The 19,112-nt window shown below is 36.2% G+C and overlaps 1 long non-coding RNA gene across 1 annotated transcript; it reads left to right on the top strand.

Annotated features, from left to right (window-relative positions):
- Positions 1-1,154: 1,154 nt before the first annotated feature.
- LOC107315696 lies at positions 1,155-7,933 on the top strand. Its single transcript, XR_001556025.2, has 3 exons — positions 1,155-1,241; positions 2,887-2,954; positions 6,756-7,933. It is a non-coding gene; the product is annotated as an uncharacterized LOC107315696 (long non-coding RNA).
- The last annotated feature ends 11,179 nt before the right edge of the window (positions 7,934-19,112 follow it).

Below are 19,112 nucleotides of genomic sequence, written 5' to 3'. Positions count from 1 at the left end.
GAGGAAAAATCCCAATTTATGCTGAGAAATAGTCAAGGAGGCAAATTCAGTTTCAGAAGAGGACACATGTAGGTGCCTTTATGAGCATTTTTGAACAAGATACTATGTCACTAGGCTTAACACAGTGTGCAAAGTTAACTGTCAAAATGACTTTGCGGGTCAGGGATTTTGTGTTTTGCAGATGTAAAACTAAAGGATAACATGCTTCTGCAAGGCTATTTATTGCCATACGTGTGTCTAATAGTGCCATCTCTAAGGGTAAAAATCCTGCCTATTTTAATGCAAGTTATACAGATGATTTTCACTGTGTATTATTCTGCTTCTCCACAGAATTTTTCTGTTTACCTTTTAAAACAGCTAGGCAACATTTGATGAAAAAAGGAAACAGTATAGGAGGAAAAAAAACCCAAAAAACTATAATAATATACTTCTTGCAAAGAATCTGATATTCTCTATTCAATATCTACACTTGAAACCAAAATTCAACTCTTCATATTGGTAAATATTCCTGATAGTTTATTATACATTTTCTCCTAAATTACCACTGACATAACTTAGTGCTGTGGTTTTCTTATAACACTCCCCATGGAAAAGTCTTCTTCATGTTCATTCATTCTCTAGCAAGACACATATCTATAATTATATATCTATGTATATCTATGTAACAGGTTTGCCTAATTGTCAGAGACAATGAATCCAGGAGAAATGGTAACGGGAGTGAGACCTGTTCATGTTTATTCTACTTGAATTGCTCCAAAGATTGCTTGCTCCTGAATTAACCTAAGAGCATTCAACTTTTTAAACCTGCCAGTGCTAATTTTGCATGAAGCACAGCCACTTTTTTGGGAATTTTACACACAAAAATACAGTGATGTTCATAGCCTTGTAGCCAAAGATTTGTTGTACTGGAAATGTTAATACACTCAAAGCATCTCAAGGCCTGCATAGTCATTTTGCTCACAGTGTTTGGTTCACAAGTCTAGTGTAGCCTAGCCTTGCTTAAAAAAATACATTAATGTTGGCAATTAGTAACTGCATTGTAGTGGAAATGCTAAGCCACAGCCTGGAACAGTGATTGAGCACCTGGTAGGAAGGCAGGACCAACCCAGTGGAGGCCAGGTGCATGTAATGTACCTGAGTGACTGGAAGGGGTGGCCACCCCTTCCCAGGCCTCATTTCAGGGTTGGCAGCAAAAGAGCATATCTCTTTGAAGATCTCGGCTTATTTGAGGCCTTTCTGAGGTAAGCAGCTTTTTTTTTTATTTTTTTCCTTTGTTTCTGCATCTACAGCTGCTGCAATTGGGCTTGTCCTCATTTGTTGTAGCCTAATACTTTGTTACTGTTCTATTTCTGCTATATTTTCCATTGTTTTGTAGCATTACAAGTGTACTGTAACATCCATGGAGTAATGGAAGCCATAAATTTAGTTCTGGATGTGACGGAACAGGTGAAGAATCTGAGACCCTCTTAACCAGAATGTTTTCTACTGAAGTGTATTTTTTTGTGAAAACATATGCAAATGAATAAATATGGAAATATGTACAGATATCTGAGTATCTGTACTCAAAATTCTATTTTTATGTATTGTACAAAAAAATCTGGAAATATTGATTGCTGTACTTTATATTTATTGAAACAGTGAATTCCCTGTGGTGTCTTTGCCCTTTCATTTAGTCCTGAAAAAGTGGATAGAGACCACTGGGTAAAATCAGTATAGAATTTGTATCCTTCCACATTATGTGTTCTGTGCAGGTGAAAGAGATATGGGAAAGCATCCAGTTTCTGAAACATTCTGGGGCTTAGGGAGGAAAACAGGTAGCTTACTCAATAGCAGCTATGGCTTTAAACAGTACTGTTGAGAGTCACATTTCTCTGCTTCTCTGGGGTTTACAGGAATTCTTTTTGGCTTGTGAAATGTATTTGTCATGAGTGTTAGTTTGGAATTGAGATTTAATGTTTTTTAAAACACAAATGGATCCAACAGAAGTAATCAAGCTACTTCCCATAATTCCCATAGTGTTCTTCAGTGCATTTTTTGGTGGGGGTAGTAGGCACATGTGGGTTCATCAACAGTCAAAAGCACACACATGAAAATTGTAAGGAATCTGTCCTTCAGAATGCCTAAATAATTTTGGTAAAGAGGCTTACAGTCTCTGATCAAGTAAATAAATACTATCCCTAAAATTTAGAACACAAAAACAAGTTCGCTAAATGCTTTATTCATTCACTGTTCTGCTTTTTCAGTACTTTGCCAAGCACTATGTTTTTGTCTTGATACTTTTGCTGTATGAGTTAAAGAATACTCATCGTTAGCTACAAAACCTAAGGAAATTCTGCAAATAATGAAATAATTCTGCAAATAAAGAATCACTTGAATTTGTTTTAAAAAATAAAATATGAGCAAATGTCTGGCAAAACACTTGAATAAAGTACAGTGTATATCCATCCCAGAGTAGATAAAACAGATAAGTAGAGCAACAAAGCTTGACTTTATGATTGCTCAGTGAATTTAATTTCAGTGTTAAATACCTGTTGTCCTGGCAATAGTAGCCTTTTTCTTGACATTAAACTGTGCATGGACTAGCACAAACAGCTACTAGAGAGAGGAATAACAGTAGTGTCTTCTGATTCAGCCTTAGGAGGTCTGGGCAAATTGTCAGAGATTACATTACAGCAAGCCAGGTATAAAAACAAAAACAACTATTTTTCCAGGTCTGCTGTAACTGAAGTTCAGCAGTTTTTGTACTGCTTTAAACAAAAATTTGGAAAAGACTTATTATTCTGACACATTCATTTCAGGTACCTGATTCTTCACTAACATGGAAACTATAGTTATGAGCTGTACTATTAATATTTAATTTTTTATTTATTTTTTTCTTTTTTAAAGCTTCAAATGGCTCCTTTTAAACTGCACCTCTTCAACAAATTTCCCACTTTGGTGCAAGACCATTCTATGTAAGTAAAGGGATATACTGCATTAATGTAAATAATTATCTGTACCTAAGACAACTGTGCAATTATCATCACTTTTGGTCTTCATCCATCTGCTTCTCTTTAAATTTTTTATAAGTCTAAGTACATTTCACATTACCTGAGACATTTAGGACACGTTTCACAGAAGCATAGGTTAAGTGACTTCCTCAGATTCATACAGGAGGCCAAAAGCAAAACAAAGACTGAGATAGTTTAGTTCTCATTTTGAGGTCTTTGCTGTAGCCATTGATTATTTGGTTAGGATTGTGGGGATTTTTTTTGTTTTTGTTTTTTGTTTTTTTTGTTTTTGCTTTTTTTTTTAACTTTGCAGCAATTTTATTCATGAGACAGTATGTATGTGGATGCTTGAAATCCTAAGTGATACTTAAGAGTTGTGGTGTTGGGAGGGGTGAATCATGGTCTGCAGACGCTGTATTGCTGAGGTTTTTTTCCTCCTCATTACTAACATTCTCTTGGGAAAGTTTTGCCTCATACATATTCAGATATGGCACATCCCTCGTGGTCCTTCAATTTCAACCATGTTTTTCTTATTTCTTTACCCTCCTGGTTTTGTACGTAACTGTGTGAAGAAGTAATTTCTAGACTTGTACCTGACAAATTTAAATGAGGCTTATTCGGATAGGTGAAAGCTGTAGGGACATGTCTTATATATTCCTTCAGTCTTTTGCTTTCTACAGAGAGTACTTCTCCTAAAAGTTGGTAGAAGTTAAACTATTGGGAGTTTTCTGATAGAAAAATAATTTGAGCTACTGTTTCTTACTCTGTGCTGTATAACTGCTGCAAAATGAAATGTAAGAAAGAGGGTATCTCTCTTTCACACACACAAAATTCTCTTGGATGCATATTTTTTGTTTCATGAACTGTTGAAGCAAATCAGGTACGAAGAATGCTTGTCTTGAAAATACAATTCTTGCACATTCCTGCATCTTCATATTGTTTATGAAAATTAGATGAAATGTGTTCTATGTACGTGCATGTAAAATGGTTGAGCTCTCCACTCAGGTTTTCCCCAGGCTGGCTAATTCTAGGAATCCTCCTGCTACTCAGTGCTCAGAAGATATGTAGCTGCCATTAACATTAATGAGACTTGCGTGCTCTCTTGGAGGAGAGAATAGCTCCATGCCTCTAGGCATATTTAATTGCTATCACACGAAGGCTGATTCCACATAACATAGGCTGTACATGGAATGTGGTAATAAAATTGAGAGGTAAAGGATTTGTTTAGGAAGGCATGCACCTCCCTCTGTACATAACCTCTACAGAACTTGTGAAGCTCTGCCAGCATGGAGAGAAACATGCATGAAAGTCAGGTGGAATTAACATATATTTGGGGAGCACGTAGAATGTAGTATGTCTGTAAACAGTAGTTTGGATTTCCTTTTTAGTATACAATCAAGACATGCTGATGAGAATGATTAGCTGTGGAAGCAAGATGCTAACTTCATTCTTTAAATCTTTTCCTTCCTGTATGTGGTTTGGAGGTTGCTGTGCAACCTCTTACTCTGACTTTCCAGTGACCTTGTGTTCAGTTGTAGTGAAGAGAAACAAACTGAGTGAAGGCAAGATGAAAAAGCAACTCATTATTTTTGAGGGAGTGGAAACTGAGTACTAGAAATGTGCAGAGGGGTCTACTGCCAGTGTTCCAGACTGAACTCTGTCTTCCTCTATTGCTAGTTTGATTCACACTAGATTTCATTCATCAGAATAAAGCAGAATTATTTTGGGTTTTTTGTTTGATTGAATGCAGGTGAATGCAGTGAAATGGATATTACTTGATCCCAAATCCATTAAAGACTTCTTTCTCTGTAATTAGGAAAGGCTGCTCCACATTTTTATGAACATTACATCTAGGTAATATAATAGCTAATATTGATGCTAATGACAGTATGTGTATCTATGAAGGGAAATCAGGGTGAATTTTTTTCAGCCACACAGTATTTTAGTGCCGGTATCCTGCACTTGAGGTCTCAATGTACAAGTAGGAAAAGAAAAGCATAATGTAGCTTCCCTGCCCAACTGTGTTTTCTAGCCATTCTAACAGCCATTGGGCCACTGGCAGTCAATAGAAGATAGAAAAACCTTCTAGAAGCTGTAATTTATACCATTTACATTCTCTGCATAGTTAATCTATGAAATGAAGGAAAACGGAGGCAATTTATATCCATCTGTCCATAAAATACGTCACCAAAGAGCTGATTTAATATGGTACTAGTATGAACATAGTCATGATGAAATAACGCTGGAATATTATCAAATGAATGTATGTAATTTCATGTCAACAATGGAAGGAGCTTTTGCAGGAGAACAACATAAGATCAACAGAGTCTGTTTCTAGATCATTGGATGAAAACACTGCATTTAATATTGGGATTAGAAGTCTGCATATCCTGTGGCTGATTGCTATTTAAAGAATGGAAGGTTCAGCAGAAGAGCAGAATGAAGAAGTGTGCATTTGAATCATTAGGAATAGCCTGCTCACTCAGTGATGCATTATTATCCTTCTTTCTCTTGGATATCTCTTTAGTTTTCTGAAGTTAAATACGGTACATATGGGAAATAGATTGAAGTACATTAATTGCCTTATTCATCACATTGTTAAAATTATAGGTCTTGCTACAGACTAGCTGCAGTGTCTTATTGTGTTTCTGGTACACATCATTAATAAAAGCACTCCTGCTAGTGGTATGCAAAATGTACTTCCTAAATAACTATACAGTGATTTGGGGCTCACTTATGCAACATATTGCTAAAACCTCCCGTAATACCCCCGGCACTTACTGTACGCACTGGGCTGTGCAGGAATTAATGAGGCTGGGATTGCTGCAGTATGCCGTGCACGCTCACTCCTGCACGGTGCTTTGTCTATGTGCGGTCCTCACCTTCCCAAGCTGGCTCCAGGGCTGAGCCTGGCATCAGATAATGAACGCCTATCAGTGCAATGGAGGGGGTAGGGGAGAGGGGAGAAGACTTATTATTCCTTCACCCTCAAACAAAACAAAATCATTGAACTGTCAGGGTCATTAAGGACCCTGGGGTTGTCATGGAAACGACCTTTGGGGGTTTATGGTTGTTAATGCATGAGTGACTGTCTGTATTATATGTGTGTGGAAGGGGTCACAGTTTTCTTGGTGGCTTCTAGGAAAGAAAAAAAAAAAAAAAAAAAAAAAAAGCTGGATTGGATGGCTGATGTGTAGAAAGGAATCTCTGTGCTCCACAGTGTGACTAACTGCTTTGAATGGAACAGGCTTCCAAGGCAGGGAGGGAGGGAGAATAAAAAGCTTTACAGACAAATATTTAGACAGAAACATAATTACTCCTGAATTTTGTTTCAGTAGCAATGCAACTTTATTTAAAAGTTCAAGGAAATAAAGTTAGATTCTCTCATCTTTTTATGACATTTAAGAGAACCCTGAAAGCAAATAATTTTGCTTTGGATAGATTATTGCAGGGTAGCAATGCAGAGCACTACCCAGAGACTGGCAATAAATTTTAGAGCTGCCACAGACAGAGAAAAATGTTAATGTACACAGCTAATAAAATCTCCCTTGTCCTTGCACAGGCTTCCTGTACAACCTTAGGCAAATTATTTAAGTGGTTGTCCTATTAAAGTCAATACAAAACTCCAACTGACTTCCAAATTACCATAAAAACATTTCTTGAAAATTAAGGATTTTTGATTTTAAGCATATAATTGTAAGGTTAAGTACACAGACAAATAAGTTAAATATATGAAAGATCAACTATTCCTTTTTTTTTCCACAGTCACATCTGGAAGCCATCCTTATATTTTGTGTTATCGGCCCCTCTTTGTTGGCGGATTAACAATTAGCCTGTTATACTTCAGCCTTCACTACAAACTGCAGCACTTTTCTCTGTATGAAGAGAGAAAAGAAGGGGAAGGGGAGACAAAGCAGCAGCAAAGCAGGGATAATATTAATGATTTCTTTTACAGGCAGTGAGGAAATGCAACCACCCAGAGGCTAGGATTATTAAAGATGAAGAATGTTATCAACCATTTTTTTTAAAGTCACATTTTTTTAATTACCTGGCACTTAATATCTATTTAGTTGTATTTGTTAGATCTCTACTCCTGCAAAAAGTTATGTATTTACAGAATATTGATAAAGGAGCTGTATTCTTTCCCCTCAGAACTCATTAGATAAATGAATGGTATTGGTAGGTTAAAGCTGGAGGTAAGATTTTACCTTATCTGTGTTGTACACGAGGAACTTTATTCTGGCCATTCTCAATCCGGTATACTTGACTTTGCAGATTTATTTCCAGACACCAAAAATAACATCACTTCATATTTCTTGAACTCCACCTATCTTATGAAAAGTTGGAATATTCATACTTTTGTGTTTTTATATATGCCTTGTATTAAAGATCATAAGTTACTTCGTTAATACTTCAGAATGTCTGCATAAATATCAATGACAGCAGTCAATAGCAGGATGCTAAACACAAGAGGTTCGTGGCCTTATCACCTATATTTTATCTTGTGTAGCCTAGGAAGTTTTGTAGAGTAGTTATGCACAGCAGATACAATGACAAAACTGGTGAAGATCATATTGTTTTTGGTTGTATTGGTGTGCTTGTTTCAGAAATACTGCTTTCTTTCAATTGCACCAGCTATAGCACATCACTTTTAAGTACTTCAAGAAGGTAAAATAATATTGAAGCACGGAATATGTTTGGGCTACTATAGGACTGTGTAATTCAAAAAGGAATTATTTTTATTTACATTGAAGGTTGTGTTCAAAACATTTAACTAAACTTACTGAAAAACATGTTTGAAGAGTGTCTTATTATTTCTGTAAACTTTTTAGGAATCTCTGTTTGTTTGCTACTAAAGTGAATTTTGAGGCTTTCTGGCTAGAATTCTCTATAGTGTTGCCTTGCAATGTTATATGTTCTTGTACTGAAGGAAAATAAATATGTCAGGCTCAGCATCAGCTTGTTTTGATGCAGTTTTGCATCTTGAACCAAGGCCCGTGCACTGAAAGCAGGTAGTCATTAAGACTTCCATTTTGCATGCCTCATTGTATTTTGATCTTTAAATCTTGCTTTACACCTTGCTTTTTCTTCTCTGTCCCTGCTGATCATCCTGCCCATCTTTGTCTCTGCTTTCTTGGGATCTCCTCTCCCCACACCCACTGCTCTCCATGGGGATTCCGCAGGCTCAGCCATTGACTCTCTGATTTCCTACCTATGCATCTCTGGCAGCTGCAGATGGTATTATCTCACTTTGCTTCTGTGTCAGGGCTGGAGGCTCATAGATGTACACCTGTAATACTAGTCTTTTTCTTCTGTCTGAACTAATATCCTGGTCTGTTTCTCTCTGATACCTGTGTGCACATTTAGCTCTCAGTATAATCTTAGCCACTTTAAATCAGAGCTCTTAATCCCTTTCACTTCTTCTACTACAACCTTTTATTGATAACTGTGGATAAAACCATCATTTTTTTCTGTAATTTTGAGATCATCTTTGTTTTTTGGGTTTTTTGTTGTTTTTTTTTTGATTCTATAGTAGGTTCCCAAATACAGGATGACTATAAGTCATATAGAAACTTTATACAGGGCATCAAAAATACAGTTTTTCGTAGTCACCTACAGAGCTGAGACTTGTCCAGTTTCTCCTAATTAGACATCTTGATTATTATAAGATCCTTCCCCTAAGTCTTGCAAAAAAGTCTCCATTCTATGTTACTTTGCTCCTTTCTAAACTGAAAATATCACATTAGCTAAAAAAATGCTTTTAAAATTTCATCTTAATCTCCTTAACAAAATTCATTTGTTCTGTCTTGATTTATATTAGGCCAAATTTCCTGTAGATAGATTTGAGATCAAAGATAGCAATATATTCCTTTTCAAAATCTGGAAGAAACTTTAAATATCTGGATGCTTAATGATCAAATTTGCAGCCTAAAAATGGTCTCTGAAATAATCTAGTCTTTCAAATAAATAGATTGAAAAATGTTTGATTTACAAAGTTCTTATTAGATAAGTATTGACTGATGCATTAAAGGTACATTAGTATCTTAAACCTTTAGTATTCTGAGATTATCAGAAATCACTTTGAATTTATACTCCTTTGTAATGTATATATTCATAATTTATAACATCTATGGTTATAGAAACAAATACAGACATAAGGAGTTAGATTCCTTGGTCTGTTGTTCTGTAAGTTGTCATATTTTAATGCACTTGTCTTCTGCTGATATTTTACATGAGTGCAGTACCTCTCAACGTGTAAATAATTAAGAACATAGTAAATTATAACACTGGTTTTTCTTTTGTCAGTGGTATTTTTCTGTTCAGGTTTTATTTTAGTAGGAGAGTTTCAGTAAAACACTTATCAAGGAAAAAAATCTGAGTCAGGAAAATTGGTTTTAGGCACAGCTACTGGTGGTGTGAACTGAGGAAGCTCCATTGATTTCTTCTAAACTGTGCTCATTTACACCAGTATTAGGACGTCCACTGCAACTGCACTTTCACAGCAGCCCAAAGGGATCTTAGTGCAGGAGTGTCATATAAATCAGCCATGATCAAAGAAGTAGATGATACTCATTTTCTTCCTCAGTCTACAGCACATTTGTAATTACACGAGGTTCTGAAATGACCTTAGATTGGTTCAGTGCTAACGAACCCAAATTTGCATCAAATGCTGCATAATTCATATGGTATGAACTGCAGTTGTGAGTAATGTTTAAAAAAAAAACCAAACAATAAACAACAACAAACATGAAGATCATTGGGGATGTCAGAAAGAAAAAGAGGCTCCTTAGCTATTAAGACTTATTCCTTTTAATGTTGCATTCTTTAAATGGCACTTGTCTTTTGAAGGACATGATAGTACCCTAAGTTCTTTGTTTCTCTGACATTTCTTGGTCAGCCAATGTCTGAGACATTATTCTGTCTGGGACAAGTAATTCCCATATCAGATAAGAAATTACTCCTCTCCATTTTACTCTCTGGCTTCAGATGTACACTTTATCTCTCAGCCAACAACCATAATCCTTAAATCAGGTGTATTTCAATTAATACAGTCCTCTTGATCCTTTCTCACCTTTCAGACTACAGGAAATAAATGCTATGTACTAACTATACTTTTACTGTCTCTGTTCCTACCAACTGAGTTGTCACTTTTTGCTGCATGTTCTCATAAGTTTTAAGATATATTTAATTACAGCTGACTTGAGTGATTCACTAGTAATCTGAACGGTTTCTGGCCTGTTTCCATATCTTTAAATAATGAGGAAAGTTAGCACTATTAAGAAAATGTTTCTGTTTTGTATTTCAAGTATTACTGTGATGATGTGCACTGCAGAGTTATCTACTTCACCCACAAAAAGACAGTATCATCAGACCTTCAAGTAGGCTCTAAATAGAGATAGGGAGATGAAAGTCAAGCATCCCAATCTACACACAGGTTAAAACATGCTTTCAACATCTGTTATTTCATTTCCCAGGACTGAAGGAATGTTGGACTACTCTGTGGTATTGAGCCTACTTGAGTATTTTATAGGTTGCCTCCCATTTGCCTCTGCATTCAGTATGAAGCCAAGTTCCCATTTGTAGCATGCAGGGTGTATGAACTGGTGTAGTTGACCAAACCATAACATTGTATGCTGCTCTACTCTCTGAATAGAGAGATAGAAATGTCCTTTGTTTTATTATGAACTCTCTTAACCTATCATTTGGGAGAAAGATAGAGAAATGCATACTTCTTTCTAAAACTGGAGAACAAGGCAGTAATTTGATTTTTTGATCACCAAAAAAAAAAAAAAAAAAAAAGAATTAGATGGAATTAGATGGACTGGTACCACTTCAAAAATTCTCCATCATGTATTAAATGGAACTTTATGTTATTTTAATGTGGAGTGAAAATATTTGTTGAAAAGAATATGCTTGAAAATTTTACTTTAATTCAATTGTTCTTTTTTTTTTTTTTTTAAACAAAAAATTACTTTAAAAGTGTGTCTTGCTACAAGTCTGTGAAGTAAGGAGTGGAACATGATTTCATATTGTTTCATATTATCCTAGGGAATTTACCCATTCCACAACAGGGGATACACTGTTGGAGATATTTGTTATGGTATTTTAAAAGATTGTTTTTATCTGAAATATATCTGATCAAAAAGTTTGCCCTGGAAGCTAGGAGTGATTTCTTAGTTTATGTGAATAAATTAGTATCCGGAAAAATAAAGCATCTGAGTTACTCATATGAGTTATCTGCTCTTGTAGATAGGTGGTGTGCAAGAATGCAGCGTGGCATGTCAGAGTTGGCAGACACCCTTGAAAGACTCAGAAGTTGGAAAGTAAAAAAGAGAGGATTCATTTCAGCTAACTAATTTGGTATTATAACCACATTACACAGAAGGTTAATTAGTTAATCTCTGTTAGTGATTCAAAAAATGCCACTGGATTGCTGCTTGAAACACGAGAGAGTCAAGTCTTGCATATCATCATATACACAACATAGTTGCCTAGAATTCTTCATGGGAATTTCTCTGTTACCTGATGTCTTCTCACAATACTCTTCATTCTTATCGTGGGAAAAAAATAATAATAATAAAATAAGAGCTAATGCTATGCTATCTGTGTTCTTCCTCCTTCAACTCACTCATAGAAATGCTGAGATCCATCTGTTTTAGCTGGAAGGCCCAAAGCATCCTAGTGCCTATTCTTCCTAACATGAGTATTATCCTCCCTGCTATCCCCTCCGGTACAGTACCTATTTCATTCTGAGATTGTTATCTAAATGAAGCCCTTGGTTCTCACATTTCTCTAATAGCTTGTTTGAAGACAAGGTAAATGTGGTAGTTCTAATCTTTCTGGCCTTCAGTAAAACTTTTGATATGGTACCGCATGGGAAATTATTGGCAAAGCCAGGTAAAATGGGGATTAACACAACAACTGTAAAGTGGATAAGGTATTGGCTGAAAGGAACTGACAGTGTGTTGTGCTGAAGGAGAAAGTGAGGCTGTAGGCAAGTAACTCCTCAAGGACCACTCTTAGGACTAATCTTTAGTAACATTTTCATGAATGACCTGGGCAATGAAAATAGATACTGCCTAATGTCAGTTGGAAAGAAGTGGATAAGAGAGTCATTGCCTACAAGCAGAGGGATAAGAAGGTCCCAGTAGAGCTCGTCTGTATCAATAACCACAGGATTAAATTTATTCTTAAAACTGTAAGTCAAGAGTTCATATATAAGCTACATTCTGGAAGTTATGCAACTAGAAACAATGTGGAAAGGAATATTTCTGTGTTTGGTTTTTGGGTGTTTTTTTGTTTTGTTTTGATTTTTTTTTTTTTTTTTTTTAGTTGATCGTAATAGAAATAAGTTACCAGTGGAATGCTGTTGTGAGGAAAGTTATAATTTGAGGGAGTGTCCTGTGAAATAATTCATATAGAAAACACTGAGAGCAGTGCAGGTCGTTCAAAATGGTGAATAAATCTGTCTATTAAAAAAGATGCTTTCAAGCTATAACATAAAATGTTTACTAGAATGAACACGGAATTTCTATAAGCGAAGGGGAAAAAATAATCACAATTTTCATGGAAAGGAAATGTTTGCTTTTTCTGCTATTAGGAAAGAAAAGAAAGAGGACTTTGTCTTTAAAGATATCAGAGGTATAAAGACGTCCCAACATCATATGTTTTAGACTTCAGTTGAGTTGTTCTGAAATAATTGTCCTATTCTAGTAAAAAAGTTAAGAAATTTTGGTGGCTTTTAAGTAGAGCTGGTTAGCTGCATTGATTTTTTTTGTGTAGAGACACCAAGAGATCATCCTACTAAAGCAGATCGATTGTATGGAGTCACCAGGAAGATTTTCTAATCACTATATGAATGTCACTGTAGTTGTAAAGGACTACTAAGAAGGACTTCAGTTAAATGGAAACCAGTTAGAGACATAATTTACACTTATAGTTAAGGCATGACTTGAATAGAATCATAGAGTCATTGAGGTACAAAAAACCACAAAGATAATCTTGTTCAACTGTTAACCCATCATATGCTGTACCATATTGATAAGAAAGTGAAGAGGAATGAGGCAAGGAATGAAGATTAAATTCTGTTTTTAAGAGTATTTCTTCATATTTTCAGTATAGAAGTTCAAAACTATGTAAGACCAGACATCTCTGTAACCGTTCATTTTCTAGCATAAATATACTGAAGAATGTAAATGAAAATATGGTTGCTCTTCACAGTCTAGAAGTAAATATTTTATCTCTGTTTCAACTTTGTTGAGATGATAATATAGTTTGGTGTGTAGTTACAAGACAAATTTGATAGATGTTCTGTATGGCTTCTCTTTCAATCCACAAATAGGAGTTGTTACTTCTTAGTAATCTCAAATCGACCAGTTTAATAACCGATTGAAACTACACTAACTTACAGTGACAGACTTCACAGCATTCTTGTTTATAGTGGAGACACTACTATAGGCACAGTATGATCTGCTACAAAGAATCAGGATGGAGTGGGGAAATTCTTTGTGTTTTCTTTAAGCACTTTTCAGCCTGGCAGGAACAGCCAGGTTAGTCCACTTGCCAGTTCTGCATGCAAAGCTGAAGTGACTTGAATGTGAATTAGTGGGTTTGTGTGTTCTTGAGCCTATCTTTCAAAGACCAAACGACCAATTTACAAACTAGGCAAACTGAATTGTCTTCAGAATATATTTGCTGTCCTAGTACCTTAAAAGAACTAATTTACACCCAAAGCATTTCTAGAAGAAACAGAACCTAGAAATAATTAAGAACTGAGACTTAAATTTTGATTGAAGTGGATAATAAACATATATTCCTCAGGTACATTACACTGATACTAATGGAAATTTAGAATGGAAATGTTCCGGATAAATCCCTATTTCCCTGCAGTGCCTTCTGAGAAACACAGACATTCATATGTTCTGATCAAACTTGGTCTTGTCTGATGATATGCCTCCTTTCTGAAGAAAGGCAGTAATCAGTGGTGGCAGTCACATTAATGCAGTGCAGTAAGGCAAACATGTTCTAGCATGACTTAAGAACTAATATTGAGATATCTGAAATTTTCATTAGGAAAAGAGTTACCTTAAATTATTGCTCTGGATTTATCTACAATCATTTGTGTACCTTAGTGAGAGGAAAGAAGCATTGAGGGAGAGTAGGGCTGATTCAGAGAAGACAGATGAATTTCATGGAATACTCATACCCATAACAGAACTAAGTAAACCTGTCCAACTAAATGCTTGATTATATGGTAGTCTGTGGAGAAGCTGTACTGATTTAAACTTGAAACTTTTGTGCATTTATATTCATGGGGGTTTTTTTTGTTTGTTTTCATTAATTGTCAGGAATCAGAAAATTGTCACATAACTAGGAAATCATTTATGAGTCAGAATGCGATAAATGGTTTGATACAAATAGTGCTTTAATAAGTAACTAAACTATGAATGTTTTTATCTCTCAGCTATGAGGAGAGTTTTAGAAGATAGTGGCTGAGCATCTGGTTTTGTTAAAGTCAGGTATTTGGCAGTGTATCTCTGTTAGTGGATCTGGAAGGGACAAGTGCGCCTAGGTGCGCAGGCTGATACTTCCCCAGGAAGTAGCAGCCTGCTCCAAAGGTAGCACAAAAACATGACAGCCTGCTCACAGGAGCACTGGCAAGGGACTGAAGATTTCCATGAACAGATGTTTTATTGCATTCACTGCTTTTAGACTGGCCCTGGTGTCTCTTACCAATAGCAAATCAGTCTTTTCCCCAAAGTTTCTAAGAAAAGATACCACAAGTGCTGTTTTTCAAGTTCCATGAAATAAGTTCAATTAGATTTGTTACTTAGTATTTTTTCATTCTACAGCTTGATTTTAAAATGTTTTAAATGATAAAATGAGAATTGGTTTATTAAACTAAAAACAAACAAACAAAGTGAAAATATTATGTAATAGAAATAAACTAATTATTTTTCTTTGGATACTATTTCCTTTGATTTCATAAAGTATGCTGGAATGCATGTTAATTTAACCAGATATTTGCAGTGTTCCATATATTGTTTTCATAACCTGAATGATTTATCCTGATAATGTGTCCCTGGTAGATAAGTGTGCTTACTTATATGGGTGGGTTACAGTTAATTGCTGCAGTTATTTTTATAAGGGTGACTGAGGTTAGTGGCCCACACAAGTTTATGAAGACAATATACACATTTACAAGCAAGTTCATCTGATCAAGGCTGAAAACAGTCATTCTGAACACAAACACACATAAACATGTGAAAATGTCTAAATAAATACATGTAGCGTAGAAAAAGAGAGCTTTTAAAAAGGAAAGTCTCCCCGGAGAGCCCAGCTGGAGCTGTGGGCCTTGGGCAGTGCTGTCCTGCTGCTGGCAAATGCACACAAGTATCAGGGCATCCTGGAACACGCTGGGCATTGCTTGGCTCTCCCAGCAGCCCCTCTCTACTAAAGCTTAATACCACCATACCTGTGTTTCCCAGGCATTGCAAGCTATGAGTTTTCCACTGGAACAGTTGTGTTTCTTACACTGTGGTGTGTGACTGTCCCTAAAGCTGTGTACCTGTATCTGAGGAACTGCATAGTTTCAAATAGTTTCTGTTAAATATCTTTATTCAGTTACGTAATTATTTCATTTTTCAGACATGTTCTCTCTGGAGACAATACCAAAACAATTGTTGTTGCTATTAATTATATTGGGACAAATCTCCAGAAATGCTCAACATCTGCATCTGTCTTAGGGGAACACCTAAACCTACAGTGTGTTCAGCGCATTAAAAGCTTCTGAATAACTTGTGCTGCATCCTGGATTTAAATGTTCAGGATTCAAATACATGGTTTTCTAATGAATTCCATCTCACCTTTGGAGAGAATGGTTTGTAACATGGGGTACATTTGCACTTAATTCCCAGAAAAATATGCTGCACACAATTAAACTGGTTACAGCATCAGGCAGGTACCATTCAGGTCCCTCAGTCACTGGGTAAGGACTTGATCCTGAGGAAATCCTCACATTCAGATGTTTTTGTTTTTCATAGGAGGGCAGTTGAATTTAGTTAAAAGAGCTTAACCTGAGAAAGAACAGTGGCATGGAATAGGGCTGCTTGATTGGTCATATTAGGTATCTAATATTAAATAGAGGCAGCCTATGTTTTTTATTAATGCTTTGAAAAACTGCACTCTGAGAAGTACTAGCGAGTAACTGGGCATGTGTGCAAACAAAATATATATTCAACTTGAATATATATCTTGTGTTTGAGAGCAGTAGGAAGATCATCTTCATGTTTTCATCATAACATCCTTCACAGAGTAGTTCACATCAGGCAGCTTTCCACAGCTGCAGTTCTCAGTCTTTATTGGTTCTATTATGCAAATACAGAAGGCTTCTTGAGTCAGCATAAACTCAGCAAGCTGGTATGTGTTGTTCATGCTGCCTAGCAAATCACATTACCTAATCACCTAAGCGTTGATTAAAGTGGAGGCTGATTGGTTAATTTGCTCTCAACCTTAGAGTACCCGTGAAATTGATTATTATAGCAGTTATTTAAAAAATATGTAGTATGTCATTCTTGCTTAGGGTACAGCTGATTCCTAAAGACAAAAAAATAATTTATGAATTGTTATGGGGGGGGAGGGGGGAGAAGTAGGAAAAAGAGCTTTCTTGCTTCACGTATGTCTTTGTTGCTTTAAAATCAAAACTGTTTTTTTAGTGATATTTGTACCTGTATGCTGCCTGATAGAGTTCCTCTCACTAATTCACAGAAGTCATGGGAAGTACAGACAGGAAGAGAACACAGTAAATAATTGTGTATATATATTGTATTTGAGTTTACTTTTCTAAGTTTTGTCTGTACAAAGAGTTTAAAGCAATGGAGACTATTGAGAAAACTTCTCTCCTCCCTTACATACAGTAATAGGAAAGATAATCTAGAAAATACCTTGTGTCCTGAGGGAAATGATGGGAAAGCTATTAATGGGGTGGAGTACTGCTATTCTGGTTCCAAATTTCTAGAAAATTTTACAGTTCACTGCCCTGCCCTGGTGATGAAAATGGGGAAAGGGAGCTGAGTAGTTTCCCAGCACTGCCCTAGAAATGTCCAGGAGTGCTGACAAGGGCTTCATGGTCTCACACAATATACTGTATGTTTCTCCTTGCCAAAGAAGGGAGTAACTGTAATGAAAAGAAGGTAATAATGCTTGGAAGATCAAGCATTTGGTAAAGGAAAATATATTTATAGTCCTGTGTGTTGTTTTATCCTTTTGCTGTAAGTGCTTTAGTTGAAGGCAAAAATAATGTTTTCTTTTTAAGGAAGCTCATTTTGAATCATTTTAATAAAGAACTGGCAATCTCCCAGAGCAAACACTTCACAAGTGCTAGCACAGATGAGCTTGGGTGGTAGAGATGCAGCACAAGGTTCATCTCCTGAAGAGATGCGATGAGGCAGCAGAACCCAGCAGGGTCAAGGGGTAGCCAACAGGGACATGACTACAGAACGCACAGGTTGCCATATCACTTCTGCTTCTTTCTCTCATTCATTACAGAAAAGAAAGCATTTTATTTGTGTGCATGTATGTGTACATATATACAGGTATCTCCATGTCTAAAATTCTCTGGTTACCTCTTGGCCACGGCATCTTAGTGTAATTTAGCAGAAACTGCACTCTTGTTTCACAGGCAGGAATAATCAGACTTCAGTATGTGTGTAGATTAAGCCTAGTAAGTAGTGTGGACGGCTTGCTTTCTCCCTGGTGTTTCATCAGTTTCTCTTTGACTTGGCAATGAGTGAGGCTGGAAGTTTGGGGCTTGCCACACAGTTTCCCAGAGCACTATTTAACATCTGAGTGAAAGCAAGTAAGTAGGACCTTATCCTCTTTCTTCTTTGTATATTCACAAGCACAGTTACATGTAGTCTAATTACAGCTGATTTTGTTTCGCTTTTATTTTCTTAAGATTTTATGGATGTTTTTACTGTTTTCTGCTTTTTTTATTAGTTATATCTATAGGGTTGCTTCTTGCTGACTGCTGCAGTGTCTTATGCACAGTTTGATTTACCAGGTTTCCTATGTGCATTTATCAACTGCAGTTGCTAAAATCCATAAGAATGTAAGAACTGCAAGTGCACAATTTCTTTTTAGTTTATGTCTGCATCTTTCTTCATACCGTTGATTAATTCTTCACTACAGTACCTTGAGGAATTAGTGTGTGAAGTATCCCGTCTGATAGACCTGCTCAGTGCATTTCTGAAGATACCTTCTGTCAACTGTATTGTCATACACTACAGCGATAAAGGGTATATCTTGGGTCCTGTACCTACTGGTAAAGTTTTGAGTGTGCATTTTCTAGTCACTAAGCTATGTCTGAGAAGAGATATTGGTAGTATTCTCCCACTAACTGTTGTGAAAAAGCAAAGTTTTATCGCACACAAAAAAAGTGTTTGTGCTTTATATTGCTCCTTTCTTTGAAGGTAAGTACAGTGCCATTCAGAACAGTGTATTTTTACTTTTCATGAATTATTCAGAAAAGGAAGAAAAGAGGGGGAAAAATGAATTGTTGCATGCAAATCTTAATCATTTTAGTCAGCTTCTTGCAAATGCTGACACCTTCCACAGATTCTCAGAACCTCAGTTTTCTAAAACTCAAATCCAAACTGAAAACCTGCAAGGAGAGGTGGTTTGCCATCTCTTGCTTTAGTAAGTCCAGCACATTTTCATTCTGAACAGGTATCAGGCTCACTACTGTGTACATTTTCCAGCTAGGGTCCTTGCTGCCAGTTGATTAGAGACTTCATGCTGCTAAAGGACAGTGAATTGCTGTACATCAAATGCTAGCAGTAAAGGCAGATGACCTCCTCTACTTACTGGGAGGAATTTGGAAGAAGGAAAGAATACACATTCCATAAGCTGCTACATTCAACTGTCAGAGAAGAAATACTAATTTGTTATCATCTTTGAAATGGGTATTTCTAAGCAGATTCATTCAATCACCTATTTTTTCAGATGGCCCTTTTTATTTGATAGCATAAATTCTAACACAATCCAGATTTTGTATTTGTACTCCGGCGCATAAAGACACAATTAGAATAGACAGAGAATAGACATGACTTTAAAAACCTACAT

The sequence above is a fragment of the Coturnix japonica genome, chromosome 6, assembly GCF_001577835.2.
Source record: "Coturnix japonica isolate 7356 chromosome 6, Coturnix japonica 2.1, whole genome shotgun sequence".
NCBI lineage: Eukaryota > Metazoa > Chordata > Aves > Galliformes > Phasianidae > Coturnix > Coturnix japonica.
The sequence above is the reverse complement of the archived record's forward strand: the minus strand, read 5'-3'. Positions and strand labels throughout refer to the sequence as shown.